Source organism: Pinus tabuliformis, chromosome J, assembly GCF_031772625.1.
Source record: "Pinus tabuliformis cultivar Carrire ecotype Pingquan chromosome J, CPIR1, whole genome shotgun sequence".
NCBI classification, from domain to species: domain Eukaryota; kingdom Viridiplantae; phylum Streptophyta; class Pinopsida; order Pinales; family Pinaceae; genus Pinus; species Pinus tabuliformis.
The window spans coordinates 642,085,107-642,107,721 of record NC_142295.1 but is presented as its reverse complement, the minus strand read 5'-3'; positions in this window follow the sequence as shown (position 1 = coordinate 642,107,721).

The window sequence follows — 22,615 nt, the reverse complement described above, 5'->3', positions numbered from 1 at the left end:
AAATCGTTCTAAGCTATGAAGGAGACTCTCAGGTTAAACGTGCAAAACTGCAAACTCTCATAATTCAATATGAAACTCTCAAGAATGCACAATGATGAAAGTATAGCTAGTTACTTCTTACGTATAGATGATATTGTTAATTGCATGAAGAATTTGGGTGAAGAGATAAAAGAAGTTACTTTAGTTGAAAAGTTTTAAGATTCCTTGTCTGCTAAGTTTGAATCAAAAGTATCTGACATAGAAGAAAAGCAGGATCTTCAGACTATAACTATGACACAGCTGCACAGAATCTTAAACTGCTTTCGAAATGAGAAAAGGAGGTCCATTAGATATGAGAGAAGCCGCATTTAAAGCTTCAAGAAAAGAAGAACTCAATGAATCATGACATATTTTAGAAGAGAAGAAGAAGCAAACTTTGTCAAGAACCTTCAACGGGTTTCTGGAATATTTGAGAGGTAAACTACCTCTCAAATGTTTTTCTTGTGGAAGAGTTGGTCATTATGCTGCAAATGTCCTCATAAAGATAAGTTTGATAAAGGTAAGGAATATGTAAAAGGAATAGAAAACAAAGTGTAAGTAAGAAGAGCTACTATACGCATGAAGATAGCGATGTTTTATCAATTAGTGATGAAGATGAAAATAGTAATGACTATAGACTTCTGATGGCTTTTGAAGATGATGATTTCTTGGATGCTTTAGAGATGAAGATACTTTATGAAGAAATCTCTAAACTCAAAATCTGTTTAGAAGAAAAGAATATGATTATAGATACTTTTACATTCCAACTTGCTGAAAGAGAAAAACACAATGAAAAACTAGAATGTGAAATTGTGGGTCTAAGAAAGGATATTGAGAAAACAAAAGCTCTCAATCTTAGATTTGCTAAAGGATCAGAAACCTTAAATGAAACTATCAAAGTGCAGCGTTCTCCTCTGATAAAGACAGGCCTTGGATATACTGAAGAAGCATCTCAAGCACAGAAGCCATCAACCTCCACTAAAGCTATCTTGATGCAGCAAATAGAAATGAACAGTTTGACAATCGTCAGCAAAGGCATAAAGCAGATCACCAGGTAAATCAAGCTCAATGTACTTCAAGATGAACAGAAGCTACAACCAACCTCAGGTAAATCATACTCAATTTGCTTCAAGAATGAATATCAATAGAAACTACAATCACCAGGTCAGTAGATTCAATAATTGCAGAACTTCTCTTAATGGCCAATGTTTTTCATGTCATAGACTTTGGACACAAAGCTGCTCAATGTGTTGCTTACAAGACCATCATGACTAGAGAAGCACGAAATCAAAGGAATTGATAGGGACCATGAAAAGGTCCTACAATAACTTTTCTCTTCTTGAAAATTAAATAGAAAGCTCTTTCTGCAACAACTTCGGTCATGAATAATCTGAATGCAGGAGTAAATTTTAGCAAACATCTTAGAAGGAGCAAACTCCATTAATGCCCAAAATATGGAGAAAGAAAGAACCACAAACAGAAATATTTGGCATAGCCTTGTATGCAGAAGAACAAGAAAATCAGTGGTACGCACGACAGTGGATGCTCAAAACATATGACAAGTGACAAAGAAAAACTTCATTCATATAATGCCATAGAAAAAGAAAAGAAAGTCTCTTTTGGAAATGACACTCCTGCTGTCATAAAAGGTAAAGCTCTATTTTATTAAAAGAAAAGGTTAAAGTTGGGAATGTTATGTATGTTGATGGTCTAAAGCATAACCTATTGAGTGTCGGTCAAATGTGTGATCAAGGAAATGAAGTAGTATTTCAATCAAACATGTGTGTTATTCGTGAGCTTGATACAGGAGAAACCGTGATCAAAGGTACAAGAACTCCAAACAACTTACACATACTCAAGGGAGGACAACAACAGTGCTATCTAAGCAAAAATGATGAAAACTGGCTATGGCACAGAAGATTGGGGCATCTAACCTTTTCTCAAATAAGAAAAGGATGTAGATTCCAGGCTGTTCGTGACTCTTCCTGATATCAGCATTCCTAAAAAATACAATATGCAAATCATGTCAATTCGGTAAGCAAACCAAATCGCGCTTCCCTGAAAAGGAAGGATCAACTAGTAAGCCTCTTGAACTTGTTCATACTGATTTATGTGGACCATCAAGGAAAAATCGCCTCGTGGAGAAGAATACTTTATATTGTTCATTGATGATTTTTCCAGAATGTGTTGGATAGTCTTCTAAAGCATAAAGATGAAGCATTTGAAAAGTTCAAAGCCTTCAAAGCCTTGGTTGAAAATGAATCAGATTGCAAAATCAAATGCCTCAGATCTTATCAAGGAGGGGAATTTACCTCGAATGAATTCTTTGACTTTTGTGAACAACATGGAATAAAAAGGCAATTTTCCACAGCAAGGACTCCTCAGCACAATGGAGTGGTAGAAAGGATGAACATAACTATTCAAAAAATGGCTCGTGCTATGCTAGATGAGTTTGGAACTCTTGCAACCTTTTGGGGTGAAGCTGCATTTGTTGCTGTCACTATTCTCAACCAAGCAAATGTTCGGGTAAACAGCACTCAAACTCCACATGAACTCTAGTATGGTAGTACTCCTACTATAAAATACTTCAAAGTTGTTGGAAGAAAATGTTACATCAAAAGGACTGATGAAAAACTTGGTAAGTTTGAACCCAGAGCAGATGAAGGTATTCTTCTTGGTTACTCTTCCCGAAGTAAAGGATATAAATGTTATAATAAAAGACTTGGGAAAATTATTGAAAGTATTGATGTTGTGGTTGATGAAGCATGCAAAAATCCAAAACAGATAAAAGCCGAAGATTATGAAGAAGATGAGGATTATCCTCCCACACCAAATCACACTGATATTGAAGAAGAAACCAATGAAGCACCAGAAGAAGAGATAACGGTAGAAGAAAAGACTCCGTCCAGGTATGTTCAGAAAAATCATCCAAAAATTCAAATTTTGGGACAGAAAGAGGCAGGTGTGTAGACAAGAAGAACTATTACAGAAGCTTCAAGCTATCTGGCGCTACTATCTTCCTCCGAACCTCAAAATGTAAATGAAGCATGCAAAGATGAATGTTAGGTCAAGGCCATGAATGAAGAACTTGAGCAAATTGAAAAGAATAATACTTGGGAATTAGTTCCTAGACCTCATGATAAGAATATCATAGGAACTAAATGGATATTCAAAAACAAGCTGAATGAAAATGGAGAAGTTATTAGAAACAAGGCCGAACTTGTTTATAAAGGATATGCTCAACAAGAAGGTATAGATTTTGAAGAAACTTTTGCACCTGTCGCTAGACTTGAAGCCATAAGAATGTTTCTTGCTCTTTCTAGTTTTTAGAAATTCAAAGTATACCAAATGGATGTAAAATCTGCATTTCTTAATGGAGACTTAGAAGAAGTCTATATTGAGCAACCAGACGGATTCATTCTTGGAAATGATGTAAAACTTGTATGTTGACTCAGAAAGGCTCTCTATGGTCTAAAACAAGCTCCAAGGGCCTGGTATTACCATCTTGACAAATATCTCCATCAACAAGGTTTTTCAAAAGGATCAGCTGATAGCAATCTATATAGAAAGATCGACAATAATAAATTGCTAATACTTGTTGTTTATGTTGATGATATCATTTTTTGTAGCAATGAAGAAGCCATGAGTCGGAATTTTGCTTCGGTAATGCAGCAAGAATTTGAAATGTCTCTGCTTGGTGAGCTTACATAGTTTCTTGGTATACAAGTTCAACAAAATAAAGATGGTATTTTTCTGTCACAAACCAAATATCTCAAACAGGTCTTGAAAAAGTATGGCATGGAAGATTCTAAACCAGTATGTACCCCAATAGTAACAGGATGCAGTCTCAACTCAAATGATGAATCAGCAGCAGTACATCAACCAACTTACATATCCATGATTGGAAATCTGCTTTATCTAATAGGTACCCGACCGAACATCATGCATGCAATAGGAATAGTTGGAAGATTCCAAGCAAATCCAAAGGAATCACACCTTCAGGCAGTCAAAATGATTTTCAAATATATTCAAGGAACACATAACTTTAGTTTTTGGTATCCTAGAGATACAGATCTCACACTTCATGCATATACAGATGCAGATTGGGCAGGAAGCGTTGATGACAGAAAAAGCACTAGTGGTGGTGCATTCTATATGGGTTCTAGATTGGTGTCTTGGTTCAACAAGAAACAAAGTTCAATTGCATTATCTACAGCTGAAGCAGAATATGTGGTTGCTGCATCTTGCTGCACACAACTACTATGGACGATGCAAAAATTGCAAGACATTCAGATCACATGTACTCCACCCATCTCCATTCTATGTGATAATACAAGTGCCATCAATATTTCAAAGAATCCAGTCATGCATTCCAAGACCAAGAACATACCCATCAAATATCATTTTCTACGTGAACAAGTGCTTGAACAAAAGGTCAAATTGGAGTATGTTCCCTCCAAAGAACAGGTTGCTGATATATTCACCAAACCACTGCCCAGAGAGACATTTGAATATCTCAGACAGAAGCTGGGAGTAGTTGCTGCATCATCCTGCTGTTAAATCCTATCTGTTTCAGAGAAAGGTTGGTATATGCGAGTTTCATGAAGCGTAGTCACGTACATACGCTGGTTTCTGTGGATACAGTCGCGTATATGTTGGTTTGAGGAAAAGCAGTGGGCCAGACTCAGGAAGAAAGGGGTCTGATATGGTTCAGTGAATTATCTGCTCTGCTTGATAATGGTTACAGTCTATGGATGACATGTGGAAATATGATTGGTGGTTGATAACTTGATGTATATCTGATTGATGATGATGCCTTGATTTTATGAAATGATCAGATCTGACAGTGATCATCTGGCACAGGTTCAGGCGTAGCATATGCTTCTAAAAAAACATTGTTGGCATTATCTTAGAAGATCTTGGTACATATTCACACAGTTATTTTTTATTCAGGTGGAACAAGTTCAGGGGGAGAACATGGTTGCTGGTCTGGATGCCGATTGACAGATGTTGTTGATGATAGTTGTTGATGACTACCATGGTCTTGTTTAAGATATTTGGTCTCTTTTATATATGTCATGTATATCTTTTAATGAAAAGGTCATGAAACGACCTAATTTATTACCCCACTATGCATGGGATGGATGATGTAATGTTTCTTGTTTTGACATGTATAAACAATCGGTATATCCCCACTTGGTTGGGAGATGGATGTATGTATGAGTCATTGGTGATAGGAAAGTCATTTATGATGTATGTATAGAGTCATGTTCTTCTTTTAGAACATCTTTTTACAGACCTTGCTTATATTCAGGGGGAGGATGGACTCGATCATGGAGCTCAATCAGCACACTTCAGCATATCAGAGAATTTAGCATGTACTCAAGGGGAGCATAACCCTTTGCCCTTGATGACAAAGGGGGAGAGTGACTTGGGGTTTCCATCAAGTCCAAAGGGGGAGATTGTTGGCATTATGACACAGGTGTTGTCCTTGATGGCAACTCACTCAAATGACAGATCACAGTTCAGCAGGTTAACAGCACAGAGTTCAGATCAGACTTCATAGGATGAAGAAAGAGAGGTATACGCAGGTTCACCATTGGCCAAGCCGCGTATACACGCGGGTTCACTGTATACAAGTCACGTATACGTACACACGCACTTTCACATAATGCAAGGCGCGTATATCTTGGAAAACTAAGTTTTGGTCCAAGGTATTTGGTCCATGGTATTTTGATCCATGGTATTGGTCCAAAGTATTTGGTCTGAGGTATTGACCCCAGGTATTAGGTCCAAGGAATTGGTCCTAAGTGATTTTGATCCATGGTATTGAATAAGGCCTAAGACTATAAAAGGAGGGGAAGATCATTAGGCCAAGGCACTTAGGTATTCAATATCTGATGAAGAGCAAGATCTAATATACAGGTTATTGGGTTATGGTGCATAGCTGGATCTGAATCGAGGATGAACCTTAGCGCTTGATGAAGGATAAGATCTAATGATGGGTCAATATCTTAAGACTTGAAGTGAATTATCTCTTTATGTGGTTTGATCATTTATCTGAATAATTGGCGCATGTTGTAGTTTGTAAATATGATGATCTGGGTATAACTGAAGTCTGGAATTTTATTTAATGTTAAAATCATCATTTACAGATCTGTACGCACGTTCACTTTAGAAAAAAGGCGTGTATACACACTGGTCTGCTATTATTAAAACAGAGAATACATCTTAAATTATATTTGCAATCTATCTGTACGCTACGCACTTGAGATAAAAAGAGTGTATGATCAAGCAGGTTTGACACATGGAAGTAGCGTATATCTTATAAAATATGTTTTAGTTGCTTTTGTTTGTTGTTGCAGTGTTCTGGGTTCTGGCTTGGGTTCTGGTTATTGTATTCTGGTTACAACATTCTGAAAGATCAGATTGAAGGGTTGTCAAAGTGATTGATTGATTCAATTGTGGTTGGTGCAAAGGAGATTGGTTGATGCAGATATATCTGATGATTAGATGATGGATCTAGTCTGAAAATTTATGAAACGTGGTCCCTGGAAGAAAATAGAAGGTTGTAGCCTTCTGTAGGCTGGCACCTACATACTTGTAAACATATCAACTAGTACAAGAGCTAGGGGGTTGTAGCTCCCTTCCAGGAGAAGCTGGAGAATGAGAGAAGGTTGTAGCCTTCTGTAGGTAGAAGCCTGCGTACTGGTATAAGACTGCACCAGTACAAAATTTGTAAAAAGAACTTTCTTATTATTAAAAAGAAGATAGAGACGATTGCAGCAAGTGGTTTTCACCCACATTGGGTTTCCACCTATATATCTGTGTTAGTGTGATGTGTGTGATTGTCTGTTCTTTTTATTGCACCTTGTTTTACATTTATATGGTTCTGATGCACTGAGATTAAAAAGATCAATATGATGAATTAATTGAATCAAAAGTTTGTTGTGATACCTAGTTGCGTATAACACGAGTTGCAACGTACACACGCGAATTCCAATAACTGAATTAGCGTATTATAATGAATCTGATATGGAAATGAAAAAATTATTGACTCGCTAATACTGATTCCACCCCCCCCCCCCCCCCCCCCCCCTCTCAGTATTATTTCCAACACTAAGTTGTCACCTAAATATTGTGGACATTTTGAAGTCTTCGCTATAGTTGGCCTTGTTGCTTATCAACTTGCCCTTCCAACAAATGTAAAAGTTCACAATGTTTTTTATGTGTCTTTGCTAAATAAGTATGTGCATGACCTAGCTCAATCCATTGATTGGAATGTTGTAGAAGTGGAACCAAAGGGAGGGTTTTAGTCTAGAGGAAGCAACTTGGGAGTTGGAGGATGCTTTCAAAGAAGCATATCCTTCTTTATTTTGATGAAAATCAGAATGTGTTTCTAGGAGAACATTGATTAGACATGGTGACAGTATCAAATTCAAGTGGGGGAGGATGTGATATCCCTTCGCTAGATATATATTTTTTTAAATGTGCATATGTATGCTTGTGGTAAAGCATGTTAGCTTGAAAATTTTTAATTATTAGTAATGTATTACTAATAATAACTGATTGTAAATTTGTAATTATGATTTTTATTTTTGTAAATAAATAAAATCTGGAAAATTAATTGTTGAGTACAAATGGTTGAAAGAGATGAGGTTGCAAATTATTGTGGAATATTTATTACCCATCAATAAGTCCTAGGCATCTAATCTGAATGATTAGATTTAATTGAGTAATTATGATATTGGCCAATTAATTGTTCCCTAGAAGATAGGGAGTTATCCTCAAAAGTGGGAAACAAAAGCTCATTAATGAGTTGATAACTATAGAAATTCCTTGTAGATTCAAACTGCTAATTGTAATTTACTAAAACAATAGACTTGAATCTACTCTACCAACTATGGAAATAATTAACGATCACAAAATCACAAAGCATACAAGAGAAATAATTCAATCAACACATTACATAATTATTTTCCTGGGAAAGAGCCACAACTAAAAACCCCTGCTATCTGTATATTGCATTAGTCAAAAAAATATGAGAAGATTACAATGCTTTGCTCAAGCCCGAGCAACCTTTGCACTATCTCTATCTGTCTCACTGCTTCCTAGACAAGCCTTGGCCAATACTTAACCAATTTTCTACTTGCCCAAGTCCCTATTTCCTTGCGTTGTTTCCTTAGGAATTAGCCCCTATTAATTAGGGAAATTCCTCATCCATAACTGTGCAATCCATAACAGGCCTTCCTCTGACTGCATGCACCACCTTCACAATTTTGATGATTATAAAACTGATAGTACACTACATTTGAACTCCAATCTCAACTAGGTAACTCGTAGATCACACATGCATAAGTTATTTATAGCTGAATTATCAATTAATTGGTTGAACACTGAAGTTGCACCCCACTACTAGACCTCCCACTAGTTCCTCCAACAATTGGAACTAGTTTAACTGACTTTAACTCAGTTAAACTGAATTAATTAATTACAACTCAAAATAAACTCAACCAAGACTCCTAAAATGTAGGAGTCACTCTACATGACTCAAGTTAGAACCTCAACTCAAATTCATTGAGTCAACTAAGTGAAATTAACATAGTTAACTCTTACAAGTTGTCTTGTGATGTGATATTTGGCTTGTGATTCGATTTTTTTGGGCTCTGCGGCTCGGATCTGGAAAGATGGCTAGGGTTACCAAACAGATCTGCGCCGCCGAAGCACCACAGACCAGGGAAGCGGGCACCAGAGAAATAATACGCAATCCGTCTAGGAGAATAGCAGCCGGGCTCTCCGAATCAGGCGCACAGTCAAAGCTTTTGTACTGTAACGAACCAACAAGAAATTACCCTGCGGCAAATCGCTCCTTGATCAGGTATCGATTCAATTTTCATGAAAAATCCCAATTGACTTGGCCCGGATCCTCCACCGGGCAGGTTGAATCGAAACAGACGCTACAGACCCTGGCCATAGCCCATACTCTCTTGACCCAGGACGTCACGCACAGGATGGATTTGGGGTATATTTTACCCAGCTCTCAAAGCTTCGATGCAGCCATGATGAAGGCGGAGGTGGGGAGCGCGAAAGCAATTGATCCGCAATGGAATTCCAATAAAGTGCAGCTGAAAACAAAAACGCAGGGACGGAGACGGCTTCGAGGAGACAAACCCCTCAGGGCAGATCGACCCCTGACGATAGATCGGCTATCTTACAGGGTTTTCAACCCACCCCCATTCAGATCTGCACAAGACTTAACATCCAGACTGGGAACGGCTGCTCCAACAATAGCCGCACAGAACGATACGCCTCACATACGCCCAGACCTTGCAAAGACAGGGATCAACAGGGGCGATCCACTGCGCAGGGGGACAGATCTGGCTCAACAGAGGCTCCACAGAACCGAACCAACCCACACAGCTGCAGATCTAATACAGATCTTCATCAAAATGCTCGAAGGAAAACACTACTGCATGCGGCTAAAGAAGGCAACAAGCATCCAGGAATTAAAAAAGGAAATACAGAGCCGCCATGGAATTCCAGAAAGATTACAAAATCTCATCTTCACAGGATACAATCTGCAAGACAATAAAACCCTGCAACATTATGGCATAGCGAATGACTCAACCATAAATCTAACCCTCCGACTGCGTGGCGGAAGCTCTGGAACCAGCTCCAAAAATACAGCTACCTTTCGTGATGCAGTGAAAGGAAAGGAAGAAAAACAGGAGAACAAAGCAGCACCAACAACAGAACTGCCAGGACCCTACATTGTCGAACAAAAGCCAGAATCACCAACTCTTCAGGTATCTATACCAGAGGTAAATAACCTATACATTGATTTATCAAATACTGCAGTCATATGTAGATTCAATGGCTTCTGGCCAAAAGCTGATGCTCTGCATCAATGGATTTACTCTACTTGGACACCAAACTGCGAAATTTACCTCTGCCCAAAAGGGTTTTTCATAGTAAAATTTGATACAGAACAGGAAAGAGACAGTATAATTAAACAGGGGCCTTGGTTTTGGGGCAGTGCTGGCCTCTTCACAACCCCCTGGTTCTCGGGATTTGATGCTACTACAATGGTAGTCTCAACCACGCCTGTATGGGTGAGGCTACACGGGCTCCCACTGCATTTCTGGCATCATAAAGTGCTAACTGCCATTGGGAACTCCCTAGGGAAATTCCTAAAAATGGATGAAGACAGAGCAACCAGAGGTATCTTTACATTCGCCAGAATATGCGTTGAAGTGGATTTGAGCCAGGGGCTACCTGACCACATCACGCTAAACTTCAACAATACCCAATGGATACAACAGCTTGACTACGAAAACACAGCATTTCGATGCAGGAACTGTTTACAGACAGGGCATCTCCAAAATGACTGTCCAACAGCTCGAAAGGTCCCAAGGAAAACCAAGAAACAACAAAAAAAGCCCAAAGGCTGGCAACACACAGAGCCTTTGGAAGAAGAGGACATCAAGGAGGACCCTCCAGAGAACCACATGGAACCAGAACCACAAATGGGACAGAAACAAACTCAGGAAGCAAAAGACCATCACACACATACAGGGCTGATTATTACAGATCTACATCATGAGCTGCAAATGGAAGTTAGTGGCATAAAAAGAACCCATAGTTCGGAGGGCTCAGAATCAGATAAAGAACAACAAACAGTCACCATGGAAAACCAGATAGCCATACCCACAGCAGATATGGGAGGATGGCGTCGGGTGGAGAAGAAGAAGGGAAGAAAAGAATAGGCTTGCTGGAATTTTATTTTACATTTTCTGTTACTCTGTTTTTGTTAGGATGAACAGCTTAATACAGTAAATGATAGCATACCCTGTGTGGTAATGCAGCAAACTGCAATTGAAGATACTCTGTATATTACAGACTCTTATGTAAAAAACTGCTTATTAATGAAATACATATTGATTTTTCCAGAGGAAAAAAAAAAAGTTGTCTTGTGATGTGGAATTACAATTTTTCTCCTAATTTAATTCAAGGGAAAAATAAATCAAGATTTTCTTATTGCATTTTCAACACTCCCTCTAAACAAGAAATAGATTATCAAATACCCCAATCCTGCCTCTATGGAATTCGAATTTGCCTCTTAATATTGCCTTAGTCAAGATATCCACATCTTGTTCCTCTGTAGGAATGTGCTCTAGCAACATGATCCGCCTCTGTACACAATCTCTGAGATGGTGATACCAGATATCGATATACTTGGATCGGTCGTGAAAAAATGGATTCTCAGATAATTTGATACAACCCTGATTGTCATAGTAAATCATTGTATGATCCATATGCTGACCAAATAACCCAACAAGGATCTTTCTCATCCATATAGCCTCGCAAGTTACTTGACTAGCAACCATATACTCCGCTTTTGCTGAACTGAGTGCAAATGATCTCTACTTCTTGTTTTACCAAGACCGTTGTTGACCCAATACTGAAGATTCCCCCTTATGTGCTCTTCCTATCTAATGGACTCCCTGCCTAATCTGCATCTGTGAATCCTTGTAGCTTCACTCCCTTTGTCTGTTTGTACCAAAGACCAAACTCAGTGGTGCCTTTGAGGTATCTCAACACATGTTTGGTTGCCTTCCAATACAGTTTGGTTGGCTTAACCATTGCGTGACTAAGTTGGTTAACTGAAAAACACATGTCTGGTTGTGTGTTCACCAAATACATAAGTGGACCCACAAGCTACCTATAAAGGGTAACCTCTACCACTTCATCTGAAGTATCATCTTCCTTCCTCTAATTCCCTGTTAGAGGAGTCTCCATGGGTTTGTTGCTCTCCATGTAGAACTTTTTTAGTCTCTCATTGGCATACTTTCCTGAGAGACAAACAGTTCCCCATCTCCTTTCCATACTTCCATATCGAGGAAATAATGCATGAGCCCTAGTCCTTCATCTCAAATTCTCTTTCAAGATCCTCTTTGCAAGATTTGACTAGCTTGTCATCACCCGTAAGAATTAAATCATCGACATATAATACTGTAATCAATAATTTACCTTCAACCACAATATGGTAAATGTTTGCATCTGCTTCACTTTTGGTGAAGCCCAAATTAGTGAAATAATTGTCGATCCTAGAGTACCAAGCACGGGGTGCTTGTTTCAATCCATACAGTGATCAACTGGGTCTACACACATGCAACTCTTCGTCGAAGGTCTCAAATCCTTCTGACTGCTCTATGTACATCTCTTCCTCAATCACTTCATTGAGGAAGGATGTCTTCCCATCCATTTGATGTATCTTCCATCCCATTTGTGATGAAAGTGCTAGAATAAATATGATTGAAGAGTACCTTGCTGCTAGAGCAAAGGTCTCCTCATAGTCAATTCCCTCCACCTGAGAGAACCCCCTGGCCACAAATCTGGCCTTGTGATTCTCGATGCTTTCATATGCTTCTTGCTTCACCTTGTAGATTCGCCTGGAACCTATCACTGACTTATTCTCTAGTCTTGGGACAACTTCCCAAACACTATTTTTTACTATGGAATCATGGCATCAACCCATACTGGATTTTGCACTGCTTCCTCGAATGAGGATTGTTATGTCTCAACTAGTTAACTCATCATAGCCATGTACCCAGTGTACTGATTTGGTGACCTCCTTTTCCTACACTATGATGTGGGTGCTCCCACATTTTTTCTAGCATCATGCAATAATCTGTCAGCTTCCCTGGCGCGCTTCCTTCCATCTCTGGATGTCTCTACATGAGTGGGTGCTTCCACTCTCTGCTCCTCTACTTGTGGCTGCTCCAAAACATCATAAGGTTCTCCCTTTGGAGCAAAAACCTCCTCATATTCATGTAAATAAATCTCCCTCTCAAGGCAACATCTCATGGCCTTCTCTTCATTGAACTTCACATCTCTACGAACAATTGTCATCCTGTGAGATGGAAGGTACACCCGATAGTTGCGAGGTGTATCAATGTACTCCACAAATATGCCCAACTCTATTGTCGGTTCTAGATTTTTCCTTGCATCCTTGGAAACATGATAGTAAACTGATGAACCAAAGATCCTGAAGTGTGCCACATCTAGTTTCTTACCTAAAAAACTTCTTATAGTGTACTCATCCCGATAATTCAATAAGGACTCATGTTCTGCACATATACTGTTGTGTTGGATGCTTCAGCCCACAAGTGCAACGGTAGGCCCTAGTCATACAACATCGTCCATGCAACTCCCACAATACTTATGTTCTTCCTCCCAGCCACCCCATTTTGTTGTGGGTAATGGGGTGTTATTAACTCTTGTCAAATGCCTTCTGATGCACAAAAGTAATTGAACTCATTTGACACATATTGACCACTATCATTTCTCCTGAGAGCCTTCACTTTCTTGCTAGTGTCTTTCTCAACAAGTGCTTTAAATTCACAAAATTTGGAGAATGTCTGGTCTTTCTTCTACATGAATAAAATCCAACACTTACATGAGAAATCATATAAAAATATCACATAATAATTATGCTTGGTCGTGGAGGCTATCGAGAAAGGTCCACACACATCTGAGTGAACTCTTTCAAGGACTGCTTGTGCTCGACTGTCCTTATCATGAAAGGTGTCTTTGGTGTACTTCCCTAATGTACACCCTTTGCATGTATCTCGCTACTCTAGTGAACCCTTGGCAAGTCCTATAGAAATCTTTTACATGACCTTCAAAGCTCCATGGTGCAAATGGCCAAGTCTTCTATGTCATAATTCATCGATGTCTTGGCTCTGCACATTTTATGCTTTCGTGCTCAAAGAAGCACAATATTCTACATCCAATTTGTAGAGGTTATTCACTTGAACCCCGATCCACTTCACTTTTCTTGTGGCTATGTGATGAAGGAAAACATTTCCTTTGCTAAATATCACATTGTAGCCATGGTATTCCAACATAACAACTAAAACTAAATTATTCTTCAAACTCGAAACATACATGACATCTTTTAATGCGAGAGGAGAACTAGACTCCCTCTGAAAAGTAACTGTACCAATACCAGTTGCGCTATACCTTCCATTATCTCCCATATCAATGTGCATCTGGAGGTCCTTCTCCTCCAAGTCACCAAAAATTCTTTGTTTCTTGTCATATGGAATGAGGCTCTATTATCCAGATACCGCACACTACCCATCACTGATGTCACCATGCATGCAATAAGGGTGAAATCCAACTTGAATTGTGAAGCTAGAGCTTCACCCACCGCTCCTCATGAGGGCTTCTTGCCGACCTTCTTGTGCGGACACTTCATGGCATAGTGTCCCAACTCATGACAATGAAAACATTTAATCTTTGACAAGTCCTTCTTCTTGCCTGCCTGACCAGAATCTCTTTTGGATTGGGATCTCTTCCCTTTCCATTTCTTTTCCTTTCCATCCAAGGCACAGTTCTCCTCATCTGCATGCTTGGATGAGGTTCCATCTATGGTGTTCTGCCTTATCTCTTCTTGCACCAAGTCGGACCACAATTACTCCCAATTTGGTAGCTTCTCCCTCCCATTTACCAAATCCTGGTAGTTGTTCCAGCTCTTGATAAGGCCTAGAAGTGCTAGTCTTACCATATCATCTTCAACAAAAGTAATATCAGCACTCCCAAGTTCATCCCAACATCGGGTGAACCTGCTCAGGTACTGTGGTACTGTTTCACCCTTCTCCATCTTGATCTTTCGAAGCTTGTCCTTCAATTCTAGCTTCCTGTGGTCACTACTGTTATGAAACAATTATATCAAGGCTTGCACATTGCATATGGGGTATCCTTCCCCTAGATATTCGAGACAATATGATCTCGAACTCCTTCTAGTATGATCCTCCTCGCCTTTGCCACACATTTCTTCCACTCTGCTAGATCTTGAGCATCATTTTTTGGAGGCTTAGGAAAATCATTGTCTATGAATTCCTTCAGCGTGTTATCTTCCAACACTTCCTACATCATGTCCTTCCAAGAAATATAATTCTAGCTACCCTCAAGGGCATACTCAAGTCTCAATCCATAAAATGAGATCCTGTTGGCTCTGAAGAATGATCCTGCAAATTCGATTTACCTACAAAGACAAACTCGAAATATTCTCTTCTATTGTGATTCTTTCTCTGATACCATGCAAAAATTCCTTGTAGATTCAAACTGCTAACTGTAATTTACTAAAACAATAGACTTGAATCTACTCTACCAACTGCGAAAACAATTAACGATCACGAAATCACGAAGCATACAAGAGAAAGTATGAAATAAACACATTACACAATTATTTCGTGGGGAAAGCCACATCTAAAGACCCATGCTATCTGTATATTGCATTAGTCAAAAAAATATGAGAATATTACATTGGTTTGCTCAAGCCTGAGCAACCTCTACATTATCTCTATCTGTCTGACTACTTCCTAGACAAGCCTTGGCCAATACTTAACCAATTTTCTACTTGCCCAAGTCCCTGTTTCCATGTTCTTTCCTTGGGAATTAGCCCATGTTAATTAGGGAAATTCCTCATCCATAACTGCGCAACACATCATATACCTTCCTCTAACTGCATGCACCACTTGCACAATTTTGACGATTATACAATTGATAGTATGTTGCCCTTAAACTCCAATCTCAACTAGGTAACTCGTAGATCACACATGCATGAGTTATTTATGGTTGAATTATCAGTTAACTGGTTGAACACTGAAGTTGCACCCCACTGCTAGACCTCCTACTAGTTCTTCCAACAATTGGAACTAGTTTAACTGACTTTAACTTAGTTAAACTAAATTAAATACAACTCAAAATAAACTTAACCAGGGGAGCCACTCTACATGACTCAAGTTAGACCCTCAACTTGAATTAACTGAGTCAACTAAGTGATATTTAACTTATTTAACTCTTACAAGTTGTCTTGTGATGTGGAATTACAATTTTTCTCCTAATTTAATTCAACGGAAAATTAAATCAAGATTTTCTTGTTGCATTTTCAACAATAATTACCTGCCACTTGTTGGTGAGGTGGAGACATTTATTAACCACCAAAAGAGTGGTATATGGGTTTGGATAAAAGATCTTTTTCTACTCGATTTTGTCTCATTCTGAAAGCAAAGGAGACTGAAGAGAAGCAAGAAGTAGAAGACAAAAATAATTTTGCAGGCCTGGTATGCTTGTGGGGACATTGGTTGTTTGCAGTGTCAAGGTTGGGAGGAGCCAAGTACTTGACTATGAATCTTCTAAAAAAAAAAAAAATGTTTCAAGTCAGTATATCTAACTAAAATGTTTACTTGTTTATCAAAGAGAAAATAATTATTTATGTGTTATTTTTGGGTTTTAAGTAGAGAACAAGGAAAAGAAAAGTTGTTATTATATTTGGATTATTTGATTGATTTATTTATTATGTATAATATTTAGTAAATATGATTTGATAGATAAAATAAAAATGGTTTATGTTTCATTTAAAAGATGTGTATAGTGAACTCGAGAAAAATATTGTGTTGTAGAGTAATAATTTAAAGAGGTGAATTTTATACTTAATTATAGCTAGAAATAGAGTTTATAAAACAAAAAGGAAATTATGGATAGCAAACAAAAGTGTGTGTGTGTGTGTATAGTCCAAGGAAAAGATAAGTGTTAGAAAAACATTCTTATTTGAAGGGAGAATAAAGATAAAACAAAAACATTTTGATAATCCTAACAAAATTGAAGATTCGGTGCATTATTATAGATAGAATGATTACAATGAGAAAATAATCCAGGAAAGGAAAATGTAGGAACATGTTGACAGTGCTGGACCTGCCAACATTCAGGGGATCACCCCGGTATGAAGTCCCAACTATAGCTCACACAGTTTGGTGTGGGAGTCCCATCCGGTATGATGGCTTGGTCACCATTGTCTTGAGGATTTGCCTCAACTCTTGCTTGTCAGCACAAGAGAGTGGTTCGCTTTGTCTTCGAGAAGTGAGGTTCGCGTGCCTGGTGAGTGTAAGTGTACTTGTGTCAATGGTTCTTTCACTGTGAGGGGAAAAAGGTGAAGGTGAGTTCCAGGTTGAAAGGGATCAGTCCCAACTCGGCTAGGAACACACAACACAAAGGACATACACGGCTTCGGCGAAGCAATCCACTCAGATGCAGCAGTCACAACATACAAGGTAAGATAACACGTACAACACTCACAGATCAGTCTGAGATGAGTGCAACGGTTGTTACAACAAGGTTCATGTGAAAGGTCTGTCTGATGTCCGGCAAAGCAGTCGACACGGACGGGACAACATTAACAACATATACAACACATTTCCATTAATAGATTATGCATTACAACAAATGAATCAATTCAGATGTAGAACACATGGTTAAAGCAACATGCATTACAAGTGTTAAAGATCAGTCTTACAACAAATACAATACATGTGTGAAAACGTGTTGGCCTGTTGACAGGCTTCTGAATTAAGCGAAAGTTCCAAGACACATCGTTACACCATACATCACTAACCCCGTCAGCGGGGCATTGGAGCCACTACTTACTCCTCAAAGAAAAGATTACAGACTCTCTTGGCTATGTGGAAGGAACTAAGGTGAAAATTCCTTTCATGTACAAATAAGGGAGGTATTTATAGCCAAGGGTGAAACTAACCCTTGTGGTTGTTCGACTACCCTCATGAACGTTCGACTTCCATGACTTTCTGAATTACATGACTCTATGTTCAACAAGTGGGTCTCCTGGATTTCCACATTGCATCACATTGATTGACAACAAACCCATAGTGAAGATGTGGGCAACATGACTCAAGACTTTACTCGACATTACTTGACAAGACAATGTTGGTACATTTGTGTTGTTGCTGGAGTGCATGTCGAGCTACAGTGCTGCTAAGTGATGGATGTCTTCATGGTGTATCATAGCTTCAGCTCCGCATGGCAAAGTGCGTGGAGTCTTCGATGGTCCTTGGTTTGCTTGATGAAGCTCTAGCATGTTGTTCCTTTATTTCATGTTGGAAGGCTTGACATGATCACTTGTTTGCAAAGGTGCATGTTCGTCGCGTTCGTCTGCTTTGCATGCTATGTCTGTTGGTAAACTTATCCATCTACATGTGCTCCCTTTCATTCACCCTGTTCATCTTCTTGACATGTTTGTGGGTGTACCTGTACCTGCAGTCACTCATGACGAGACAACATCAAATCCAAAACCTCCTAGTCTACCATGACACATGATCATTCAAATGCGGGTGACTAGGAGAGGCAGCAGGGCTGTGATGTGGGATGATGGCTCCGAGAAATTGCTGATGAAAATTGTGCAAGAGTCACTAAGAGATGGAGACAGGCGATCTGAGTCGACAGTGACTGACTACAAGGTCTAGCTCGGTTGGGAGGCAAAATTGCACAAATTTTGGGAGGAACAATCTGGGCTACTAGAAGGCAAGGCAGGTATGATCTATGCATTTTCTGGAATGAACAGTCAGCAGGGGCTAGACAGCCAAATTTGCACAATTTTCTAGAGGAACGGGCTGGGCTACATGAGGGGTCAGTAGGCAAGGATTGCGCAATTTTTCTGGGGAACTGCCCGAGAGACTAGTAGCCAGATTTGCGCAATTCCCAAAGGGAACTGCCAGTTGGCTGCTAGGGTCACTGGCAACCAGATCTGCGCAATTCCTAGAGGGAACTGCTAGTTGGCTGCTGGGGTCACTGGCAGCCAAGAATTGCGCAATTCCCAAAGGGAACTTCCAGTTGGCTGCTAGGGTCACTGGCAGCCAAACTTGCATAATTCCAAGAGGGAACTTCCAGTTAGCTGCTTAGTCACTGGTAGCAGAAACTGCGCAATTCCTGGAGGGAACAGGCAGTCTGCTGCTGGGAGCTACTAGCTGGGAAAACGGCATTAAGGTTGGGAGGCCAGCCTGTTGATCATCTCTGTGCAATTTCTTAAGTTGAGCTAATTGATGGGCAGCGAGAGGCCTGCTCATAAGCATTGCGCAATTTCTGAGATGAACGACAGGTCAACTATCTGGGTGGCCAGCACAAGTGCTGATTAAAATGCTTGTGGGCAGCACAACTTGAAAGAACTAGCTTGGTGCTTCCGCGTTGGTTTGGTTGACAGTCGATCGAGTCGAAAGCAGGGTGATGGTCCGGTTGTCAGTGAAGAGTTTGGTCGTCAGAACTTCAACAAAAATGACTAAGTGTGTGAACAGTCGAAAGATGCATAGGTGATCATACAGAAACACACTTGCACGAATTGACGAAGAAATTACCAAACCATCTGGATACACATGTTAAACATGACTGACCGATGGTGTAAGCAACAAGCGCGACACTTGTGATTGATCGTTCATGATCAAGACGACGTTTGCGCAACAGTGAATGTGACTCTGTGTGTGAGTGCACCTAACGTTTCCATGGCGAACACATCAAACACATATGAAGCAAAGACTTTGAGCATAACTAGAAAACGGCCGCAAGCATGACTTAGACATCAACATGCAGAGGCTTGAGTGCAATAAAAAAGAAAGTCAAATGTAAAGACTCACACGAGCTCACAGAGTGAACCCGAGTGTGTGCAATCATCAAGTGAAACTCTCCAAGGGAGGCTCCGAAATTGGTGCAGGCCAAAATTTTGGAGGGTGGTTGTAGCCGCTACAACACTTGGCGACACACTGGTAGAACTCCAGCTTCTCTGTTTCGGTTCATTTCTAGCATAGGGCCTTGGTCTTTCAAGAAGTATTGAATCATTGTGCAGGTTACTTCAGTTTCCCCACTTACCCCATGGACATACATGGTTCACCCTTTACCAACTCAATCAAACACAATCAAAAGTTCAGCTTATATCTATGTGTTTCAAATTCTGGAAGGGTAGTTTAGTTCGTGAGTTGAAGATTTTCAGAGTATAATTTTTCATCTCTGGTGTTGTTCCGTTGCCAGAAGGCTTGGACAGTACCCCGGCTGAGTCATGCAAGAACACACACATTGCTCCACTACCAACGAGCCTGATCAGTACCCCGATGGAGTTGCATGCTTCACCTCTCTGTGCAGGAAGCCTTTCTCTTCTTTCGCCTTCGTATTTTTTAAGAGAACTGTGCATATGCACTTATTTATTTTTGGGGCAGAAAAGGGATCCCGACTTATTGAGAGCATAAAAGGTTGTTCCTTTAGAAAAGCATGTAAGACCTCTGACATAGGTTTGCTCGTTTAGATTTTTCCCCTTCTCCAGTTCTACTAATTAGATTAGCTTCAACACACAGAGCAGAAGGTTGAGTACAAGCATGGGGCTTCCCAGTGTGGACAAAGGTTCATGGTTGGACCAAAGCTTCCCTTACTAACATTTCGTATTTTCCATCAAGACTTCATTGACCAAGGATATAACTAAGCACAGAGAAAATGGACATAAGACTAGCCAAGTGTTGCAGTGTCACAAGTCTCTTCGAATTTCAGCCACATACTCTATTCAAAAGCCAAAACGTAGTAGTTGGCAGCACTTATTTCCAGAAACAAAAATAGTAATATATCAAACAAACAAAATGCACGTGAACAAAAATAGTAATCAAAATAAAACAAAGCAAAAGCAAAGATAATAAGCAAAACAAACCAAATGAAACAACAAGCAGCAAGCAGACTATGTACAAGGCACGGGCACGACCCGACCTACTAAACTAATGTTTGAGGACTTGGCCATTTGACAGGAATATTATCAATCCTCCCATCGAGTGATTGCAAATGATAGGTGTGTGAGCCAAGTTTCTCATGGACCAGTGTCGGTCCACCAGGCTCCGCTACCGGAACCTGGTGGCATTCCAGAAAACCTTCAAGTGAAGACAACACTATTGTCTTAGGTACTGTGTGCAACATGGGCTCGGATGATGGCACGGGGTAATTGTTTTTACTCCGGGAAGGGTTCAAGTTTCTGAAGTCAATGCGTAAGCGAATCTTCCCAGATTTCTTATGTGGAGGATTTAAATCAGAAAACCAAGTGTGATGACAAATTTTGCAAGTAATCCAAACACTTAAAATGTTAATAAATCTATTCAGTGAAAGGAGTGCAAACAACATGCATGAGTTACCTGTTCTTTGTTGTAATGGCTTGTCTTCTCCTTTACTTGGAATCTCATGTTGGATTGTTCACATATAGTGGGTACTCAGGTCATCATCTACTCATGCAGGCCCATCTTGGTACTGTTTGATCAAGCAGTCGACGATTGGTTGTTGTTGCAGTGTGTGAATTGTACCGAGATTAGCTATCTTTGGATCATGGTGGATGCCCAAGTTGCTCTATTTGTTCATAGTGTTGGTCTTTCGTGCATTCAGCATGAGTGCTTTAGCATCATTATTTGTGAATTCGAACTTCAAACAGCTCAAAATCGTGCATAGTTCATTGTTTTGGATGACTGAGATGCACTCAGTCCTTGAGTCATCATGCGTTCCTAATTTATCAAGACTCATGGTCCACAACTTGTCTGTACATGGACCGTTTGGCGTGCTGGTACTGCTGCTACTACCGTTGTTGCTACTACTGCTACTAACAGAAAAACAAGTTGTACAAGTTTCATTATCATCAGTTGGGCGAGGAAGGAGTCCCAACTACTTGTCTGATGAGGTTGGGGTTGGCCGTGTGAGATAACACTCCAATGTCTTTTCCAGGAAGCAGTTTCCAAACATGAGTTCTGCGAAGGCCAATGGTTCGTTCTCGCCGTTAAGGGGAGTGACATTGTGTTTCATATACCTCTCGGATAACACCCGGATTTGGTTGCATTTTCCCTTGTACGGAAGCCACAGGTGAGACTAGTCTGTAGCAAAGTATCCATCTAGCTTTTTGGCCCAGTATCTAATGAGCAGCATACCATATGCTTCCGATATGTCCACAACAATTATGTTGATGCATTGGTGGACTTGACTGTCATGGGATAGTCGGATGATCACGTCTCATAGTTCACCAATGGTTGGTACTGATGTTCTATCAAGTTGGATGATTCTCGCGGATGTTTTGCTCCATTGTGCATTGATCTTCTTAGCAATGGAGAGTGGCATGACATTGGCTATCGCACCAGAATCAACCAAACAATTGTGGACATTGTAGTTAAAAACTTCAAATGAAAGTAGGAATGGGGGGCAACCTAAGTTTGCTTCTTCCATCCGAAGTGTATTGAGCACAATGGATAGTGATCCGGGAGGTGTGCATGCTCCCTTGCTAGTAGAGGTCGCGTTGTCTATTTCCGTTTGTCCCAATGCGCACAGCAGGATATCTCGCTGGCTCTAGACTTTGGCTAACTCGAACAAACTGATGTTCACTCAAGTTTTCTTCATGTCATCAACTATGTTGTAATCTAGAGGTGGTAGACTCATCGAGGTGTCCGGGGTGGAACGGATGCTCGTGCTATCTAGCAAACTGTTCTGCAACTAGCTGCTCACAGATGCGTTCTTATCTGTCACTATCTTCCCGAACTTGCTTTGTGTTTGTTGCTTTGAGGCAGCTAGTGGATTGGACTTCTTTATCAACCATCTCACTTTCTCTTACATCTCCTCAAGTGTCGGGGGAGCCCCTTTACTCCTAAGATTGTAGTGATCATTTTTCTTTTGGGGCTGCTTCTCGGTGTTCGTCTTCGAGACTACTTCCGAGCACTGATATGCGTTCACCACATCCCCAGAA